Source organism: Lycorma delicatula, chromosome 2, assembly GCF_047948215.1.
Source record: "Lycorma delicatula isolate Av1 chromosome 2, ASM4794821v1, whole genome shotgun sequence".
In the NCBI taxonomy this organism is placed as follows: domain Eukaryota; kingdom Metazoa; phylum Arthropoda; class Insecta; order Hemiptera; family Fulgoridae; genus Lycorma; species Lycorma delicatula.
This window is the reverse complement of record NC_134456.1, coordinates 55180228-55202986: the sequence shown is the minus strand read 5'-3', so window position 1 is coordinate 55202986 and position 22759 is coordinate 55180228.

Here is a 22759-nt window from a genome sequence, read left to right as displayed (position 1 = left end):
GAAAAATATTTGATAATGGAAAGAATGTATTGGCGTAAATAATAAACTTCTTGCACTTGTTTATTAGACTGAAGTGTTCACAATTTTCAACGAAAACATTTAAATACTATTATTACAAAATAGTAATAAATAAGATAGAACATAGAAAACACTATTCCATTAGTCATCCAGTAATTTTTCCATTGTATACTGAGCAACACGAAAAAATTTTCTTTTTAAATTTTTCAGAAATTGCTTTTCATAGTGAATTTCATGTATTTCCCTCGATAGAAGAAATTTTTTTGTTAAAAACATATAACGGAATAAAAAGAAGTTATTTTTTTTGAGAATCTATATGACTACATGAAATCGAGAGACCTAGACAGTTCTTTTCCGTAAATTTAGTTGAGGAAAAAGATCATTCATAAACCACCATTTATTATTAAAAAACCTTTTACAACGTTCCATATTAAAAGTGTACGGATTGTTAGAGATTGTAGCTGGATAAAACAACTTGCGCTGTGGGCCCGATAAGCCAAACTAAACATACTTTATACGGCCTATTTTTAGTTTCAGTATTCACTGGAATTCTATTGAATTATCCCAAAGGATTATACCGTACTTGCAAATGAATTGATCACAGGCAGAGTTCACCATCTTTAAAATATTTCTTTCACACCTCAATTGTTTTTTCCGGAATAGACAGCGAATAGAAGATATTCTCCAAAGGTGACTAAAAATTATTCCCTAAAACTTTAATGAAGTTACTCAATTCAGATCAAATGTATTGCAGAGTGTTAAGTAATCCAATTTTACCATTAGTTTTTAAAACAAATTATTTAATAAATTTTGTTAATATTTAATACATTTTTGAGGAGAAAGTGAATTGTTTTTTTCATGCACCAATAGACAAAAAAATTAATGATAATTTTTAATTTTGCCAGAAACTATCAAGCAAGTCCCAATTGCGTTCTAGGATATCTCACCGTTATTTATATATTCTGTATTTGAAATTTCATTCAGATGTAAAAGAAAAAATAGAGGACCCAATTATGAAAGCCGGCATAAAACATTTTTATTTCCTTCCTACAAACAAATAAATATCAGATTTTATTAATTACTCTACTTCTGATTAATTCTAAACCAATTATTCTGAGCAATTTCGCACGTTAGGATTGATAAGTACATAATTATATTTTTTATATTGATATTTATTTATATTTTTTAGAATCCACTTATTTTATATAAATATTTCAGACATTTATCAACCATAAAGCTGTAGCTATTAAAATACTTTTCTTCTTTTTTTTAATCATATAAGCACAGATATCAATATCAATTTGAATGTTTAAATTTTAAATGTATTAGAAATTTAAGGAGGATGTACATCAATTGATAACTTAGATACGCAGCAATTTTCGAATAACATAAATTATTACCTGCTTGAAGAATAGGAGATATTTTTTGAAGTCATCTTGTTTTAATTACCTACGATTAGTAGATTGTATTACCATAGGTAACACACCTATGAGGGAACCATCACAGCACAAGAGCTAGTACACTACAGTTATTAAATCAGAATGATTTTCAGTTTCTGGTTTAATATTTAGATATCATTAACAGAAATCTAAAATTAATGTTCTTTAATTTCGAATAACAGATGTACCTACTGCCCTAACATGTAAAATTTTGGACAAATTAATTTACAATTATATTTCTCAAGTGCATGTTTGATCCAGCCGTAATAATTAATTTAGAATAGCAAAAATTAACAAATTACAGTTCGGAAAAACAAATTTTGTCAATGATTTCTCTGGTTAAATACATACACGTATCATGGGTTCGCGTATGTGCGTTCGCGCCCGCGCGTGTGTGTGTATAGGGAAACAAAAAAAAAATTATCACATATCACATAATTATCATGCAATATCACATCATGACAAAATAATATTTTAATGCGAATAAACGCATTTTAATCTTAATTATAAAATAAAACAAAAAAATGTTTATGTCTTGAACTGTGTAATATTAATATATCTTGCTCTTATTTAGGTAAATTATTTTTTCTTTTTCACTAATTTTTCGGGATCATTACTTTAATTTATTACGGTTGGATCAAATATGCATTTTAGAAATTAATCTTTTCTAAGTTTTGATTCCCTAGATATAGATACTCACACATACACAAACACTAAAAAAAAAGCATTTAATATTATTGCATTACTCTGAAGGGTTTTTAAATGAAATGAACAAAACTAAAGCTAATGCCAATAGGTTATTGGATTCTCCCACAATAACGGAGGACTACAAATATATACCCATGTATGGTGAAGTTAATCGATACAGCGCAGAAAAATAATTTATTTTTCTGTGCGCTGTTCCTTACCAAATAAAACAAATAGAGTGAACTCCGAAAGCAAACGGTATACTCCATTACAGTATGTCCCGTATTTTGTACTACAATACATTTTCGCATTAATTCCAGTCTGTCTAGACTAAATTGGCGCCAGTCTCTCTCGTTTCTATAGCAACAGACGACGCAGCTGGAGCTGCAGCGCCTTCTTGATCTTATTATACAATTTTTTTTGGAAAAATATTTTCCACTTTGCTCGACTCGTTACACAATTGTCACTTATTTACTTCACCACTTCCAGTTTGACAATTTACGTAAACTATATAATCGTATTTACCTAATAACTTCAAAATAAAGCACCTTACTTTCAGACGAATTTCACAAAATAAATATAAAAAGATAAATAAAAATATTTTTAAAAAAATTAAAATTTTTTAAGCTTAATTAAAAGGTTTAAAAACTTTCATATCTTAAATTTTCGAAAATGAAAACCTAAAATAAGAAGTATGACATTTTTGTAAGATTAGTCTATAATCTCATAAACATAAAACTTTATGTTTAAATTGTTATATTTTATTTTTAGACGTTTATTTATTAAAAATTTTATTTTTTACAACTGCGTTTGCATTAATTAATTCTTAGCCTACTATTTTTGTAGAATGAAGAGATTTTATTCCTTAAAGAACCTCTTTATCGATTAATATTATCTGTCACACTCCATATGTTGAGAATATGGAAATAATTAAGAAGGGGATCATACAATTAAATAAACAATTTCCCTACTACCACACCAAAAATAAAAAATAAATAAATAAAATTAATACTAAATAAAATTTAGTGTTAGTGTAATCACAAAAACAGGATGTACAAAAATTATGAGACGGATTTTTTTTTTAGATTTCCATTTGATTTCTGTGTATGCATATAGGTAATTTAAGGATAAATACAAAAGTGACACCATTTTTGATATGGCGGCCCAAAGGTGCTCTGATTTAGGCAGATTATTTTTTTCTTTTTTACTAATTTTTCGGGATCATTATTAATATTTATATTTTAGTAAAAGTAGAATACAAAAATTAAGAATGATTTAGAGGATGAACTTAGGTGAACAGTTACATCCTCCTTAAATTCTTCAAGTTACATTCTTCTTACGGAATCTGGATTTTCTAGCTGTGAGATCTGTTATTTATTTATATCAGTCGTTCATTATTTGAGTATTATGGCTTTAGTACTTTTATTTGTTTAGCAAAGGATAATTAATTTTTGTAAATATTAAATAAGTTGCAATTCTTTTTATTTTTTTGTAAAGATTACCGTACTTATTCGAGTACCCCCCGCACATTTTTCTTGGAATTGGAGAGAAAAAATAAGGGTGTGGGGCTTACTTGAAACATAGTCTTTAGCCAGGATAATTTATGTAATGTAAACGTTTTCTTACAAGTACCTAAATTCACAAAAATGTACCTAACATCACAAAAATGTAGTAACATTACGCTTTCGTTTATCAATACCGGATGCCGCTTATACAGAATACATCCTTAATTATTAACATCCTGTTCATATTATCGATAGGAATGAAGTTACAGTATTTTTATAAAACTGATTCATTCTGTATAGGCTGCATCAGGTACTAATGACACTACAGATACAGTATCAGTTACCCATCGTCGTCTTGTCTATTCGTCATAGTCATTGTACTGTTTGTATATATGGACGGTTATATACATTTTATCTGTTTAGTTTATCTTGTAAAGTTTAATACGGTGATTTATTTTAATTACGGCATTAAAATGAGTACAAAAGGACAGCGTCTACGATCTTTTACAGTAAATGAAAAACTGCGGGTTATAGAAGTGCAACCACTAGATGTCTGCATTAATAAACCGTTCAAATCTGCATTAAAACAACTGTACAGTAAATGGATGGCTGATGAACATATTTTTCTCACGCCTACAGGAAGAATCAAACGCCCAGATTTCTGTTTGGCTAAAAAGATGCTTGGGAAGGTATTTCCAAGGAATTAGTAAGGAAAAGTTTTAAAAAATGCGGAATATCTAATGAACTTGATGGTGGTGAAGACGTTTGGCAGAGCGACGTGGAGACTACGTGGTAACTCTCCTACAGACATTGACAGTGACAGTGATTAATTAAAAATAAAATCCCATATTAAAACGTGTATTGAAATAATCCTTTTCAACACGATACTTTCTTTTCGTTTTACTGGCCTACTGATTCTGAACTAAACTAGTACTTACGGTAATTAATATTGTAATTTAAATGAACTAATTAAATGTTTTACTTTGTGAATGTTTTCGTATTTACGTATTTTTTTATCATATCTGTTGCACTTGAAAATACCGGTATATATTCGATATTTTTTTCGATTTTCGGTCCGAAAAATCGAGGTGCGGGGCTAATCGTAGCGGGGGGTACTCGAATAAATACGGTAACTTTATAATGAGAAGTTATAAATGGAACATCGACCCACAAAATCAATAAAAAACGGTAAAACTGTAAATATCTTACAGCATAAAAACACAGACTATATGAAGTGCAATCCTTTAGTTTGATTACTGGAAAATGTTTAATATTCTTGAAATTTAAATTCACGTATTTTCAAAAGACATAGTACATAAATATAGTACAAAAAATAGTTTTAATTTTTTGAGACAGGGTTTTCCATCATTAAGTGTAAATTCATTTCAGTTTATGCTTTTTAAGAATGCTATTTTTATGTTTAAAAAACCATTTTTGAGAAACAAAAACCAAATCTGATGACAAGTAACATAAAATTATCCAGAGGTACCGGTTTCGAATCCCGGTCCGGCATGGCATTTTTCATACGTTACAAAATTCCATTTCCATATTCCACGAGCTTGAAACTCATGTGGCGAAATCATCAAGAAAAAAAAAATTTGAGGTTGTCCAATTTTGTTGACAGAAAACTTTCCGGGTAAGGTCAATTTATAACAAGAAGTTTCACCCCGGTGCTTTTCACAGAGAAGTATTTGTTGTTCTATCGTAGAGCAGAGACCATGTAAACTCTGCACCTTACGTTATACCAACAAACACGAACTACCTAAATCCTACCACCCTATATTGAGCTCTGTGCCAAAATTTCCTTTACCTAAATCTTACATGTTTGTATACTGTTCAGTTCCCTCAATGATATATATTTTGAAAAAAACAAGCTATATTATTTATATTAAGAAGGTTATAAAAGTTAATGTACCAATACAGCTTCTGTAGTCATATTTTTGATTTCTTTTTTTTCTTTTAGTAAGATACCGTACATTGTTGATTTCTTTGAAAGTAAAATAAAAAGGCAATTATTTTGACAAATTAAAAACATAACTAATCTAAAGTATTTTTCAGTTTGTTCCTAACGTGAAATTTGAATTATTTAACCAAAAAGATTGTATAATAATTGTGGCTAGATTGCTGTAATCTCAGGCTTAGTAGTTCAAATTATTGTTTAACACCAAATGTGACTAAGAGAATAATTTCTCTTTAAAATCTAAGATCTAAGGGAGGGAATTAAGAAATCCAACATGTTACTTCCTATAAAACAATAAAACAGTTAATTAACACTTCTAAGTTTACAGACAACCAATAATAAATTGCTAGGCCAAACATGGAAAAAATACTACATCCTTAAAAACAGATAATACTGTAAAAAAAAATCTGATGTGGACACCAAATCACTTCCTTGTTTTGTTGACACCTTTTTACCAACGGCTATTAAATTACACAAATATATATATATATATATATATATATATAATAATATATATATATATATATATATATATATATATAATTTTTAATGAAAAGTACATAAAATTTTATTTCATTAATAACCTCTGATATTTTTTCATAGTTATTACTGAATTATTACTTATCCTAATTTTTTTTCTATAATCAGAGATTAATTAATTTCTATTAACCTCTTAATTATTAATAAATCAATATATTTAAATAAAAAGAAAGTTAAAAAAAAAGGAGGTGAAGTCTGATCCGAACTGATGTACCTTCCCCTTATAAGATCCAAATATTTCATTAATTATAATTTCATTTGCTTATAACTCTCGAATAAATACCACTTACGATTTATCGTTGAATAGCTCTCAATGAGAGCTTAGTACTGCAAGTAAGAAAAATTCCAAAATCCAATTTTCTTTGGATCTTTTTTTTTTTTATTTTGGGCTTTATTGGACACATTTGGTTCAGTCGATTGCAATCAAAAGGGGAGGTACGATTAAGTTTCGTTCACCAAAATGTAATATTACTGATTAGGAAATTCCAAAGAATTAATCAGTTTTTTTTACTTAATTTCTACTATATAAAGTAATTTACTAAGGTAGTTTATGTTACCAGGTATTTTACTACCTCTGTTTTGGATTTACATTATATATATATATTTTAAGTTGAAATAATTTCTTTAACGTTCCGGGTGAAAAGCAAAGACAGAGAGTCCTCCAAGAATTTTGGAGAGTTAAATTACGCAAGGTGGTAACTTGCAACTTGTTCGTTTTATGAATATTTATAATTATTTTATCTTAAAAAATGTAAATATATTAATTTAAATAAAACAAGCTTCATCTGACGCCTTGAAGCATTCTGTATGAAACCAACAATAACCAGTGTATTCCACATTGCATTTCACGCCCTCAAAGATGAGGTGTATAAATTTACATTGCAAGGAGTAACTTAAGTCTTATTGATGTTATATCGTACTTGACCTAATAGTTTCTGATTACTTGAAATAGTTGTATATTAATTGTACATATCTTATGAACCGTACGTGAAAAACAAATATTTTACAATCAGTAGGAACCTGTTTCAAAATTTAAAAAAGTTATTTAACATCGGTGTTACTAATTATAATAAAAGAAAATTACTCGAATCAGTAGATAATAAACTCGTAATTAAAAAAAAATACAAATGGGAAAGTTTAAACATATGTTAAGAAAGATAGAGAATTTGGAAACTTTCAAATTACTCTCCTATAAAATTGGTAATTTGCGACTGTGACTATTCTTCGCCTACACTTTAATTTGGTATTATTTTTTTGTACCAAGGATAAATTAAAAATTGTTTAATACTTTCTCTACTATCTTTGAATTTGAATTTTTAGACAATCTTAACTTAAATATTACTATTCATAAGATTATAATTTAACACCAACATAAAAGTCCACTTTAAGTTAAGATTAAATTTCCTGGCCTAGTACAGCCTCTTTCATACACTTCAAGCTTACCTGGTGAATTAATACAAACTGAAAAAAATAAATAGGATCGTGTTATTGGTTACTTTTTACTTGGTACTCTTGGATTGTTATTATTTCTTTAAATTTTGTCCATTTATTAACTTTATTTTCTATTTAAAATAAAAGTAGACATAAAAAAAATTCTCAAACATGTTAAAAGTGCTTGAAGAAAAATTATACGTATAATTATAAACGAAATACAAAAGAAAAGTAGTTAGATAAGAGATCTAAGTGTCGGTAAAACTGAAAAAGGACTTTATATGAAATGACATTTAATAACTATCACTGAATGTGAGCTAAGACCGTTTGAAATGTTTGAATTTGCATAATTCTTTTACTTCAGCTAACTTTCTACGGTTTCCTGGAAAAATAAGTAAACTACCTGAAAAATATCACGCTATTCATTACTATGTTATAACAATCGAAACTAATTAATACTAATGAAAATCGATGTAGCCTAGCTAGTGACACTGAAGAAAATTCCTTTATGAAACAGTTATTTTTCTATTTTCTGAATTTTAAGGCACGGACATAAATAAACAAGCAAAAAATGAATTGAAAACCTCTTTTTATGTTGGATTTGGTTTTTTACGAGTAATAAAGAGCGAGAGTAAACCCGTTTTCTCTTTTTTTTTTTTTAGTCACCGGAACCACCGTAAGGTATTAGTTCAGAGAACGAATGAGGATGATATGTATCAATGTGAATGAAGTAGAGTCTTGTACAGTCTCAGGTCGACCAGTCCTGAGAAGTGTGATTAATTGAAACTCTACCACCAAAGAAGGAGTCGAGTTTGTGAATATACTGTGGTAATACGTGCTGAATACTGATCAGCGTTTTTGGCAAATTTTGATAAATTTTTTGGTTGTCTTTTCTGTCTTGCGTATTACGCAAATGTTGGCAGACTATTACTGGACACGTGTGCGAAATTTTAAGAATTTTCGTTGACAGATTGATTAGTTATTGTGATTTTTCAAAAAGTATTTTATTCTTTCATAAGGAACAGTGTATAAAAGGACAACATAACCTGGTAATTTAGTAAAAAATTTCTAAGTTATTTGTTTATTTGAGGCAGATTAGTGACATCAGTTGTTTACGTCTAAAAGTTGGACTTTTCCAACTTTTCTCAACTCACCAGGCAAAAGTTGGACTTCTCCAACTTTTCTCAACTCACCAGGCAAAATTCAAAAAACCCACGAAATTTTCGTGGGTTTTGAGAAAATTTTCTAAGTGTTAGAGGTGAATTATAAGGGGAATTTCCTTTTTTTATAACTTCCGAATTCTTTGATCCGTACCCGAATCCTACAGTATCTCGACGAATACCGACCCCCCGTCACCCAAATCCGACCTCGGATTTTGGTGGATACATTTTCGGTCTCTCCGATCCACTGATACCACCCCTCAAAAAGTGACAAGTGGGTACTCAATTTACGCGGAATTGAGCCCTGAACACGTTTTTGAAGTCAGAATTTAAAGAAAAATACTTTTTGTGAAGAGTTCAAGGCGACATTGTAATTTTGCTGGTGTTAAGAGCATGGAAGAGAAACAGGGGTTCAGACCGAGGAAGAGTCTGCCTAGGTCACCTGTTAGAGAGCAATTGAAGTTTTTGCCGCGCGAGGAAGAAGGAGTATCCTTTGTTGTGATGTAACCTGTGGCAACTAGAGTGTTAATTAAATTGCCTAAGAGCAATTTAATTAACGAGTAGGTCGTTGGATCGGCTGATGAAAAGGCGTAGGAAAGAAACTGATGATAGAGAGGTAGCATCGGGTGAGGCGTGTTCGCATGAACAGCCGTTAGAGGAAGTCGTAGTCCAGGTCACGAAGTTGGCAAAATTAATGGGTGCGAATGTCAACACGAAGTTGGAGATAAAGGAGTGATCTCTCTGGCTTACTGAGCTATTGAAAAAGATAATCGAGTTGACGGATTCTGGATATTCGTGTGGAGGTGCTATAAGTGGTCGTGCAGTGGACGCGGCTATCCAGACTGCGCAGATTGAGAGTAAGAGGCTGCTTGGCCAGGTGGAGGAGGGAGTACTAGAAGAGGAGGTTCCTGATTTGATGATTAAGAGATGGCCTACCTCGTTTTTTGAGAAGTGCGAGGAGAGGAAAGAATCGGTTTTTGGTGTGTCGAATGACGACTTTGTCGATATTTTTGATCTAGCCAAAGACTCTAAAACGGAGTATGGGAGGAGGATTTTAGAGCGCACTATGTCGTTAAAAAGACTGTTGAGAAATGATAAATTGAAGCGAGGCCAATTGGTGGTGGAAAAGGGCCAAACGGAGGTATTATTGGGTGAGCTTGAGGAATAAAAGTTGGGACCTGCTATGCAATTGTCGTAGATACATCTGTGGGAGAGAGGTTGGTGGCTGAATACCTATATCGGGTCATAAGGAAGATCACTCAGCTTAAATTAAATGTTGTTTACGGGGCTGTAAGTAACAGTACTGGTTGGCATTGTAAAAAGGTTTTGGAGTAGGTGGACAGAAGACGAAATGAGAAGGTGATTTTTATGGAGGAAAATAAGTTACGAGTGATGGATCTTAAGGGTGAGCAAGAGATCAGAAGTGAGGGGTTTAATGTAATAGTTTTAAGGAGCAGGTTACCTCTTATTCGGACTTGTTGAAAAAAATTAAAAAGGAGGTTAGTAAGGAGGAATTGAGTGAAGTATTATCAATTAAATAGGGAGGTGGTGAGGCTTTGCATAAAAGACCAAGAGGGCCGGTGGAGAAGGTTAACGTGGTCAAAGAGAAGCTCGCTGGTGTGAAAATTACGAGAGAAATGAGAGGTAAACTGGCGTCCATATTCATTAAATAGACTTGATACATGATATCTTGAGCTGGACGTGTCTGATAGAGATATATTGTCGGAATATATTGCAGGTTGGATGGGTAATGTGCCGGATCGCAATGAGTGACTTTGAGGTGAGATGTTTTCGTTGCCATGAGGGAGGGCATTTAGCTGCCAGATGTGTCGGTCCTGATAGGTCGAGGATATGTTTTTTATGCAAGGATGCTGGATAAGGCCAAAGAATGTAAGAAGAATCCTATGTATTTGATGTGTGGTGAAGTTGGATACAAAATCGGAGGAGTACAATGTGCAAAGAAAAATGGTAAGTTTACTACAAGTAAACATGAAAAAAAGTTTAGCCTCTCATGATGCCATAATGGAAATTGTTAAGTGTAGAGGTGTGGATCTAGTTGTCGGAGCCTAATGATAGGAAGATGCAGGATGATAGTTGGCTGCATGATGCTACTTGCAGTGCGGCTGTGTGTAGTTTCAATAGTAATACTCCTATTGTAAGACAAGTTGCCGGATTGGGGCACGTGTGGCTACCGACTGCAGACATTCTAGTTTGCAGTGTAAAACTAGAATGCACACTAAGTTTGCAGTGTAGTGGGCTGTGCAGAGGGGGCCCAAATGTTGATTTAGGGGATTTTGAAGAGACTCTGGATGAGTTGAGTAGGCTGAGAAATGTTGTGTGTAAGGATGTGGTAATATCTGATGACTTCAAAGCCAAGAATGTTGCATGGGGAACAGATAGACAGGGTCTATTTTTAGAAGAGGAGGTGATGGCGGAGTTGGGACTTATCTGACTCAGTAATGGTGAGTTACCAACCTTGGTCCGCGTAAATGGAGTGTCATTTATAGACGTGTCTTTTTTTCACCGGGACTTGCGAGGACGGCTAAATGTTGGTCGGCGGCGATAAATGGATTCATGAAGATAAATGGATTGATGAAGCTGCGTATGGGACGTGGAGAATCAGGTCTATCCTGGCAGTGTTTTTTGTTGGACGTGAGTAAAGCGTTTAACTCACTGCCGTTTGGGTGGATCCTGAGTGAACTTAAGAGAAGAGGGGTGAGCCCATATTTGCGGCCCTTATTCAAGATTACTTAAGAGTGTAGGTAGTAGTGATAGGCTGTGCAGAGGGGGCCCAGATTCAGATTGAGACGCAGGCCGGAGTACCCCAGGGTTCAGTGTTTGGGCCAACCTTGTGGAATGTAGCCTATGATTGGAGTACTCCCCCTGGATTATCCAGAGGGCGTGTACCCGACTGGTTTTGCCGATGATTTGTCACTCGTTATAGCTGCTAAAACGGAGACTGAATTGGTGAGGAAGGGCAATGAGGCCATGCGGATGGTACATGCTTGGTTGGAGGAGAGCGGTCTTCATTTAGCCTTAGAGAAGACCCAAGTTTTGGCTATGGCAGAAGGAGGCAGTTGGCTCCAATAAGTTTAATAGAAGGTGGAGCGGAGATTGTGACTGTAGGTAGGGCAAAGTAGTTTGGAACCTGGCTTGATATAAAGACATCTTTCAAGCCTTGTTTTTTTTTTGTTTGTGGGCGAAAAACGCCTGGGCGTTATCAGCGCCCGAAATTTTATTAATAAACGGGTAAAATAACTCCAAAATACTAAAGTATATCAGGTGTAAACGTAATATTAATCATATAATAAAAATTTATTAAAACAAGCCAAGAAGGCAAAATAAAACTCAAAACTAATACCACGGACGAAGTTGTTAACACATAAAAGTTAAAATAAAAAGTTCGAATAAAGAAACTATATAAAACTTAACTAATTTCAATGGGTTGTGCAAAAGTCCCCTCCCTGGATAGTAAAATTAAATACATAGAAACAAAAAAATCAAAATTGAAAGTAAAGGTTAAAATTATTAAAAAAATCTTCTTACAGAAAAACATACATGATAATATTAAACTCTTTACAGTAACCTGGTACTATGCAAAAAGAGAAACATCCGGCCCAAAATTCCGTTATTATTGCACTAGATATCACGGATGGTTCCATGTATATCAAACTGACGTCGCAACGCCGCATAATATATGCAGTCCACGAGAATATGATGCGCAGTCATGCGGCAGTTGCATCGTGTGCATAGGGGTGGGGCTTCTCCTGACATTAGGTATTCGTGTGTGATCCTCGTATGTCCTAAACGTAACCGGCAGAGGAGCCCCAAGGCAAAACTGAATCTTTAAGCCGTCGGAGTTTATTGTCGACGGTAGTCGCCCAGTAACTTTGCCACCTTGCTCTCGGTGATTGTTTTACACGACTGATAAAATAAAAGGTAGTAACTCGGATGGTGAAAGCAGGTTGAATACACGCTTCTTTGGCCGCAGAATCTGCTCTCTCGTTACTTCGAATCCCAACGTGGCTAGGGATCCAGCAAAAACCTACCTCTCTGTTGCGTTTATCTAACTCAGCGATTTTATCATAAATGTCAATGACGACAGGATGTGGATGTTTGGAATAAAAGTTTTCTAACGCCTGGAGAGCACTGTACGAGTCACTGCAAGTAAGAATGCTCCTATATTTAGGGCTAACGATACTTAGAGCCCTATTCACAGCGAGTAGTTCTGCGGTGAACACACTCGTAATTTCGGGTAGGAAAAACATATAAGTCTTTGCACTGATAACAAAAGCACAACCAACGTTACCGTCATCAGTGTATATCACCGTGTCTGGGTTCAACTTGGTGAGAATAAACTGAAACATCTGCCGGAAAACAGTAAGTGGTGTTGATCGTTGATCGTATGTTGTAAGGTCAAATGTAAAATTTACAAGGTTTATTCTCCACGGAGGATTCGAGCACGGACATGGTGGAAAGAACGAGGGAGTGTCAACATTTATACGCTGCAGCAGACGTCGTGTACGGACACCCACAGACGCAGTACAATGTGGACGGTCCTCATATTTCCTTACATTAGGATTCTTAAGAACTGGGTTAAAAGCTGGGTGATTTGGCTGTCTTTTGAGACAGGCAAAATAAGATAACAGAAGCTGGTCTCGTCTATCACAAAGTGATGGCTCGCCAGTGTCTACAAGTAAGCTTGCGATAGGGCTCGATCTAAACGCACCGGTGGCAAGCCGAAGAATGCTTTTCTTCGGTGTACCCCTTCCAGCATTTTAAGCACGGTTTGACGAGCTGAAGAATAGGCGATACAACCACAATCCAAAAGGAAACGAAAAAGGGAATAGGTAAAACGCAACATACATGACCGATCGGCTCCCCAATTAGTGTTACTAAGGACCCGCATCATATCTAAATGTTTGGAACATTTTGTCCTCAATTCATTTATATGTTTGATCCAGGTAAAATAGCTATCAAAAAGCATACCTAGAAACCTGACGTAAGGAGAGACAGCAATAAGCTCTCTGTTCAGAAAACCCCGCGGATTAGAAGGGTTCCGTAGCCGAGAAAAGTCTACACAATTCGTCTTGTCGGGTAAAAATGTGAAACCAATAGTTCTTGACCAAGCCTCAAGGGGAAATATAGTGTTCTACATCAGTCACTCCGCAGTGGGTGTAGAGCGGCTCGCAACGTAAATAGCAAAATCATCAACGAAAAGAGAACAAGAGAAAAGTGCATGTACACAATTGGCAATGGCTGTATGTGGCCACAGAAAACAAGGTGGCAATTAATACACTACCTTGAGGTACTCCATTTTCCGAGACGACACTGTCTGAAAGTGAATCGTCTACACGAACACGAAACGTTTGGTGATTTCAGAATTCCCGGATAAAAACAAGCATATTGCCGTTGATTTCCACCTCCTAAGGGTGTTAAGAATGCATGTCGCCAGGCCGTGTCGTACGCCTTTTTTATATCGAAGAAGATAGCAACAAGGTGTTGGCGGTTCAGGAAGGCGTTTTGTATGGCTGTCTCCATTGACACCAAATGGTCAATGGAAGATCTCCCTTGTCGGAAACCACACTGCTTCGAAGAAAGAAAGCCATGTTTCTCAAAGTACCATGCAAGCTTACGGTTTACCATTCTCTCCATTATTTTACACAACAGGCTTGTTAAAGAAATAAGTAGCTTATTAGGTAATTAGCTAAAGTAGCTTGAGGGATAGGTTTTGTCTTTACCAGGCTTTAGTAGTGGTATAATAAATGCTCCTGACCAGCCGGGCGGAAAGACTTGTACGGAGAATAAACCATTGTAAATACTCAAAAGAAGTTGTAGTGCTGATTTAGGAAGGTGTGAATGCACACAAAGGCGAACGTTGTCTGGTCCAGGGGAAGTGTCACGTGAGTTCTTAAGTGCGTGCAACAATTCTTTAAGTAAGAATGGAGTGTTCAATTCACCAACCGAAACACCAATATGTAACGCCAATATTTCCATCTGTGTTTTGTACCTTTGAAAGTCGTTACTATATGACGAAGTGAGAGATACCGAGCGGAAAGATTTTGCTAAAGTATTTGCTACAGCCGAAGATGATGTAAGGAGTTCTCCTTCATCGATGAGACCGAGAATAGATTGCCTTGGCGACCTGAAAATTGCATAGATTTTTTTCACACAGAAGACGTGGGAGTAGTACGTGAGATGGTGTTCACATATTTCGTCCATGAATTTCTCTTAGCGTTCAAGAAGACCCGACGGCACACCGCTCTAGCCCTGCGGTACAAATTTAGATGTTCAGTTGTAGGTCTATTATTGAATTTGCGTAGTGCCCGCCGTCGATTCTTAATAGCACGTTTGCAATCATCATTCCATCACGGAATGGAAGAACGTTTAGGATTGCCCGATGTTTCTGGGACATATCTGCTGGCTGTTTCGAGTATTATAGGCGTAAAAGAGGAAAGTTGCTCAAGGATGTTCGCACCGACGTCATACTGCGATTGGAAGGCTTTATAATATCCATCCCAATCTGCCTTTTCAACAGTCCACCTCCGTGGATGTTGATTTTTATTAATTATTTTTGTTTGGACTATAAGAAAGGCACTTCGGAAGTAACTTCGTCTTATCGTACAAAAAAAGAATAAGTAAAAAGCGAGATTGAACAATTAGTGCAAAAAATACACTTGTGTTAAACAATCAGATCAATTATCAGAACTATAAATGTTAGTAGTTTTGTGATATTTATAACCTATTTACTCGATGGTAATTATTCACATCGATTATGGGTTTAAAATAAATTGCTTTTCTTATTTCCAACCAGCACCTGTAATATATCACTTCAACAGACAGTAAATATAGGTATGTAATAAGTTAACCATTTTATTTTATATATCAGCCGTTGACGGTTGAATTTGTAAAAGTACTCAGATATGACGTCATGTAGTAAAACTCTATTCCTAACAAAATCCTTAAGCATTCCTATACGTACAAACTATTTTTCAACCAATATCTTTCATAAGAAAGAATATCATATATTACACATATCCCTACAGGGATCATAAATCTATTTTATGTCTAATGTAAATTGATAATAGCTAGAGTATAGGATAGAGCCTCATTTAGGACCCAGATCAGTAAGAGGACTGAAGATCACCCAGCAACGAATGAGAGTTGCATATGAGACTCGGGTGAAGAAAGTGACCTGATGATGAAGGGGCGCAGGATAACCCCGTGTGGAGCCGTCGTGCGTCTGCACTTGTGCAGATGAGGGACGGTGATGCAGCGCGGGGACTCTGGACCCCTGGAGCCTAAAGACATCTCCTGGCGCCGTGCAATGCTTAATTACAGGACCGGCCTCGGAAGGGGAAAACGGTGAGATAGGAGTTTTAGTCGGTAAGGTGCGGATACACATAGGCTCTTAATAACATTTAGCCGAACCCTTGCGAGTCCAACACTCCCCCATTTTTGGGGGATGCGAAAATGACATTTATCAGACTCATCTATAACAAAAAAAAAATTGAAAATAAACTGATAAACCGGTTAAAAATGCATCACTGATCAATTAAGTACATTAATTTTAAACAATATGTTTATTGTTATAGAATATGTTTAGTGATTTTAGAGTAATTAACTCAGCGTCAAATAATGGGCAGGCAGGAGTAGGTTTCGTGATGAACAAGAAGATAGGGAGGAGAGTGGAGTATTTCAAAACGCATAGCGATAGAATCACTGTAATAAGGATAAAATCAAAACCTAAACCGACAACGATTGTTAACGTCTATATGCCTACAAGCGCCCATGATGATGATGAGGTAGAGTGTGTATACGAAGAGATTGATGAAGCAATTAAACACGTAAAAGGAGATGAAAATTTAATAATAGTTGGAGAGTGGAATGCAAGCATTGGAAAAGGCAAGGAAGGAAATATAGTGGGTGAATACGGGCTGGGCAAAAGGAATGAAAGAGGGGACCGATTTATAGAATTTTGCACGAAGTATAATTTAGTAATTGCCAACACCCAAATTAAAAATCATAATAGAAGAATATACACTTGGAAAAAGCCAGGCGATACTGGAAGGTATCAGATAGATTATATCATGGTTAAGCAAAGATTTAGAAATCAACTCGTGGACTGCAAAACTTACCCTGGAGCAGACATTGATAGCGATCATAATTTGGTGATAATGAAATGTAGATTGGGGTTTAAAAACCTGAAGAAAAGGTGTCAGATGAATCGGTGGAATTTAGAGAAGCTTGAGGAAGAGGAGGTAAAGAAGATTTTTGAGGAGGACATCGCAAGAGGTCTGAGTAAAACAGATAAGGTAGAAAATGTAGAAGAAGAATAGGAGAATGTTAAAAAGGAAATTCTTAAATCAGCAGAAACAAACTTAGGCGGAATAAAGAGAACTGGTAGAAAACCTTGGGTTTCAGACGATATATTGCAGCTGATGGATGAACGTAGAAAATATAAGAATGCTAGTGATGAAGAAAGTAAAAGGAACTATCGGCAATTAAGAAATGCTATAAACAGGAAGTGCAAACTGGTGAAAGAAGAGTGGATTAAAGAAAAGTGTTCAGAAGTGGAAAGAGAAATGAACATTGGTAAAATAGACGGAGCATACAGGAAAGTTAAGGAAAATTTTGGGGTACATAAATTAAAATCTAATAATGTGTTAAACAAAGATGGTACACCAATATATAATACGAAAGGTAAAGTCGATAGATGGGTGGAATATATTGAAGAGTTATACGGAGGAAATGAATTAGAAAATGGTGTTATAGAGGAAGAAGAGGAAGTTGAGGAGGATGAAATGGGAGAAACAATACTGAGATCTGAATTTAAGAGAGCATTAAAAGATTTAAATGGCAGAAAGGCTCCTGGAATAGACGGAATACCTGTAGAATTACTGCGCAGTGCAGGTGAGGAAGCGATTGATAGATTATACAAACTGGTGTGTAATATTTATGAAAATGGGGAATTTCCATCAGACTTCAAAAAAAGTGTTATAGTTATGATACCAAAGATAGCAGGGGCAGATAAATGTGAAGAATACAGAACAATTAGTTTAACTAGTCATGCATCAAAAATCTTAACTAGAATTTTATAGAGAAGAATGAGAGGAGAGTGGAAGAAGTGTTAGGAGAAGACCAATTTGGTTTCAGGAAAAGTATAGGGACAAGGGAAGCAATTTTAGGCCTCAGATTAATAGTAGAAGGAAGATTAAAGAAAAACAAACCAACATACTTGACGTTTATAGACCTAGAAAAGGCTTTCGATAACGTAGACTGGAATAAAATGTTCAGCATTTTAAAAAAATTAGGGTACAAATACAGAGATAGAAGAACAAATGCTAACATGTACAGGAATCAAACAGCAACAATAACAATTGAAGAACATAAGAAAGAAGCCCTAATAAGAAAGGGAGTCCGACAAGGATGTTCCCTATCTCCGTTACTTTTTAATCTTTACATGGAACTAGCAGTTAATGATGTTAAAGAACAATTTAGATTCGGAGTAACAGTACAAGGTGAAAAGATAAAGATGCTACGATTTGCTGTTGATATAGTAATTCTAGCCGAGAGTAAAAAGGATTTAGAAGAAACAATGAACGGCATAGATGAAGTCCTACGCATGAACTATCGCATGAAAATAAACAAGAACAAAACAAAAGTAATGAAATGTAGTAGAAATAACAAAGATGGACCGCTGAATGTGAAAATAGAAGGAGAAAAGATTATGGAGGTAGAAGAATTTTGTTATTTGGGAAGTAAAATTACTAAAGATGGACGAAGCAGGAGCGATATAAAATGCCGAATAGCACAAGCTAAACGAGCCTTCAGTAAGAAATATAATTTGTTTACATCAAAAATTAATTTAAATGTCAGGAAAAGATTTTTGAAAGTGTATGTTTGGAGTGTCGCTTTATATGGAAGTGAAACTTGGACAATCGGAGTATCTGAGAAGAAAAGATTAGAAACTTTTGAAATGTGGTGCTATAGGAAAATGTTAAAAATCAGATGGGTGGATAAAGTGACAAATGAAGAGGTATTGCGGCAAATAGATGAAGAAAGAAGCATTTGGAAAAATATAGTTAAAAGAAGAGACAGACTTATAGGCCACATACTAAGGCATCCTGGAATAGTCGCTTTAATATTGGAAGGACATGTAGAAGGGAAAAATTGTGTAGGCAGGCCACGTTTGGAGTATGTAAAACAAATTGTTGGGGATGTAGGATGTAGAGGGCATACTGAAATGAAACGACTAGCACTAGATAGGGAATCTTGGAGAGCTGCATCAAACCAGTCAAATGACTGAAGACAAAAAAAAAATGTTTATTTAACAAAAATATGAATTTGAAGTATTATTATCAACAGCATTCGTCGGCGTGTTTTTAAAAATTTTTATTACTTCTTCGCTAATTAACATGTAAAAATAAAAATATTTGTAGAAATGTATTTCTAATGTATTTTGTGGCAACAGACACAAAATTTAAAAGAATAGAAAATTAAATTAGCTTCTAAAAAAAATTACTAACCATTTTTATTATCATTAACTACAAAAATCTTAATGATATTAATTTCTAAGAAATCTGCTTTTCTAACAACATATCGTAGATGATGAAACACAAATTTTATGCCGAATAAATATTTTTTTAATTTAATTTAATTAATAATAAGTAAGCTTATATTTAGATAACGTGATTTATTCTCAATTTAACTTTGGAGAACATTTATATATAAAGAAATCTCGGTTAAGAATTTTATGTAAAGTTTCACCTTAACGATGTTTAAATTTTTTAGATTCTAATATTAGCAGGTTAAAATAAGCTGGTAAACTACCACAGAACGAGATATTAAAAAAAAAATATTTTTTTTTAAATTAAAAAAAATGACTTTCCTAATAAAATGATTCTGAAAAACACACGACTTTTATTCTTTTTCTTCTTCCAAAACGGACGGATTAACATCTTCCAGTCCTATAAATTTGAAATTTATTTAAAAATACAAAAAAAAAAAATACTTTTTAAAATTAATTTTTCGTTAAGTAAAAGACGTACATTACAAAAGTATTAGAGGAAACAGTCAGATGATAACAGGTTAGTTTTAGTTTTATATTACACTAACCGTTACATTATATTATCAGGGCGAGCAAAGCAAGCCCTTCCCATTTATCTCGGAATCTCCACCCTTTGAACCCCGCTGCGTTATCCTCATGTTTGTGAGAATAATACTGATAAATAACGATTAAAGCCGAAAAGCTCTCTTTCCTACACCGTTTCCCTCGTTCTTGACATAGAAGCTCTAATACGCTACTGCTGTAGATGAAAATATCTTCTTACGATTCCCTTTCCGTTAAACTACGATACCCTATACATCTTGGGAAGAGGTCAAGGTAGACAGTTGAAAATCGAATGAGTTATAAAACGCACATCAATTTGTTGGTCTATTATCTTTACATAGAAAAACATCAAAAACAGAATTATATCGTCATCCAAGAGGAACAATTCACAACTTCAGCCCCAAGGGGACTAAGGCCTTGATCTATGGCTTAAAATATCTCTGTTATTCATGTTATCCCTAGGATAACATGAATGTATTCTGAAAATTTGAAATTAATCAGTCGATTGGTTCTCGCGTGATGTTGCTACAAACGGACAAAAGCTTCCCAAAAGTTCATTAATCATTGAACATTTTATATCTACATACTAGATGTGTGTGCGTTCACCCGCGCAAACATAATATGAGTAAGTATGCGATACTTTACGATATAAAACCTTTTTCTTCTTAATTTAATAGAACTTTAATAGTAAATATCAAAACAAAAATATTTGTATTCCAAAAATAATGGAATGTACTTAACAATAAGTTGTTAACTATTGGGGTATCTTTGACACTAAGTCATCATTAAACGTATCCCTGTGACAAAAGAAGTTACATGACAAAGAAAATTAATATTTTTTATCAAAAGTCAGTCAAAATTACAATAGATTTGTGAATTAAAAGTCAAATATGGAATAAAAACCGATAAAATAATTAATTAAAATAATATGTTTATAGACATGAAAATTAAAATATACAGCATATCAAAATTTAATTAAATTTCGGTTGGTTATTTTTTATGAAAATGTAACTTTCAAAATAATTAATAATTGTTCATTTATTAAATAATTGCTATTAAAATAAAAATTCTCTTTTCTTTACTATTTAACTGAAAATTTAAGCCCACATTTATTATCTTTTATTTTTCGTTATCATTCATTTGACTATTTTATGGTATTCTCCATTCCATTCTATTAATACAACATTCATTTTTATTATATTATACTATGTTTAACAATAAATGTTACTGTGAATAACTCTCTATTTTATTGTACTTCAAATTTCTCTCTAATCACGTGTTCTAATATTCTGAAATCTAATTAGCGGTTAATCTTAGAATTTTACCTATAACTATTCCATATTTCAATTTGCTTTCTCTGTGCAATACGACAAAGATGTTAATATTTTTTAAAAATTATTAGGAAACCTAATAGTTGTCAAATAATTGAAACATTTTTCTTTGAAAAAATTAGTTTCTGAACCTAATTGTCAGCACGTTTTTCAGAAAAATTTCCGAAAGCACTGTTTTTAATGGCGATCATCTCAAAAAAGTTACGAAATCCCTAAAGTATATAATTGAATAATAATGTATATTATATTATATTTCGTTTGATCATCTATTTTTTTGTCAAATTTACTCTATTAGCAAATTTAAACTCTTAAGATCTTAGTTAATTTTGCAGTGTAGTGTTATTGCCATTGAGTATCCTGTATATAAGAGGTAATTAACAAAAGCTGATTCTGTTGTGTTTCAGTTGTCTGTGGGTATATATATATTCTGCCTGTCTTATGTAATTTTAGTTCAGTATCTTCAGTTTAATTTATATTCCTAGGTTTCTATGTTTTTCGGTATCTATTTTGGTAGTTTTGTATGACCTAATATAATTTATTTTAATTAGTTCTGAAATCAAAAAAATTCTTTGCATTTAAAATTATATATTTCTGACAAATATTATAAAATCATTAATATCATTTAAATATTTTGTTCTTATTTATCGGTAACAAAAGGTAATCTTGTTCGCAATGAAATGAAGTGTTATCAATATATATATAAATCTGATGTGACATCACATGACTTGCTTGTACGCCTATTAAATTACAAATATACATTTTATTAGATAAAATTTTATTTCATTAATAACTTCTGTTATTTTTTCATATATATAATATATATATATTATTATTATTATTATTACTGAATTATTGCTTATAGTAAAATTTTTGTTACAATCAGAGATTAATAATTATTATTAAATTAATATAGTTAAAAAAAAAGGGGAAACTGGGATTTGAACTGATGTGCCTGGCTTCCTCTTGAAAGAGCCAAATATTTCAATAATTAATATTTTATTTAGCTATAACTCTGGAACCAATGAAAATAAGTACTACTTATGATTTAACGTTGAAAATTTCTCCAATGGGGGCTTTATTACTACAGTTAAGAAAAATTCCAAAATAAAAAAAAATTGAAATTAGACTTTTTTGGACACTTTTGGTCCAGTCGATTGCAATCAAAAGGGGAGGTGCACAACTAGACGTTACAACAGTTCTAAATCCAAAATTTCAACATTCTACGGCTAATAATTTTTGAGTTATGCGATATACATACGTACGTACATGTAGACGTCACGCCGAATCTATTCGAAATGGATTCAAAGATGGTCAAAATGGATATTTCCGTTGAAATCTGAAAACCGACATTTTTCGCGATCACAATACTTCCTTTACGTCGTAAAAAAGAAGTAAAAATGAGTTTGTTTGTTTGTTTGTCCCGTATGCGTTTCTATACCATTCATCCGATTCCGAACAAATTTTGGCGAGTTGTTGTGTACGCCCGCGAACGTTTCTGAATTAGTTTGGATCCGCTAGGTGGCGCAGGGGTCGAGATATTTCAAAAAATTGTATTTTATGTCCGATTTAGCTCAT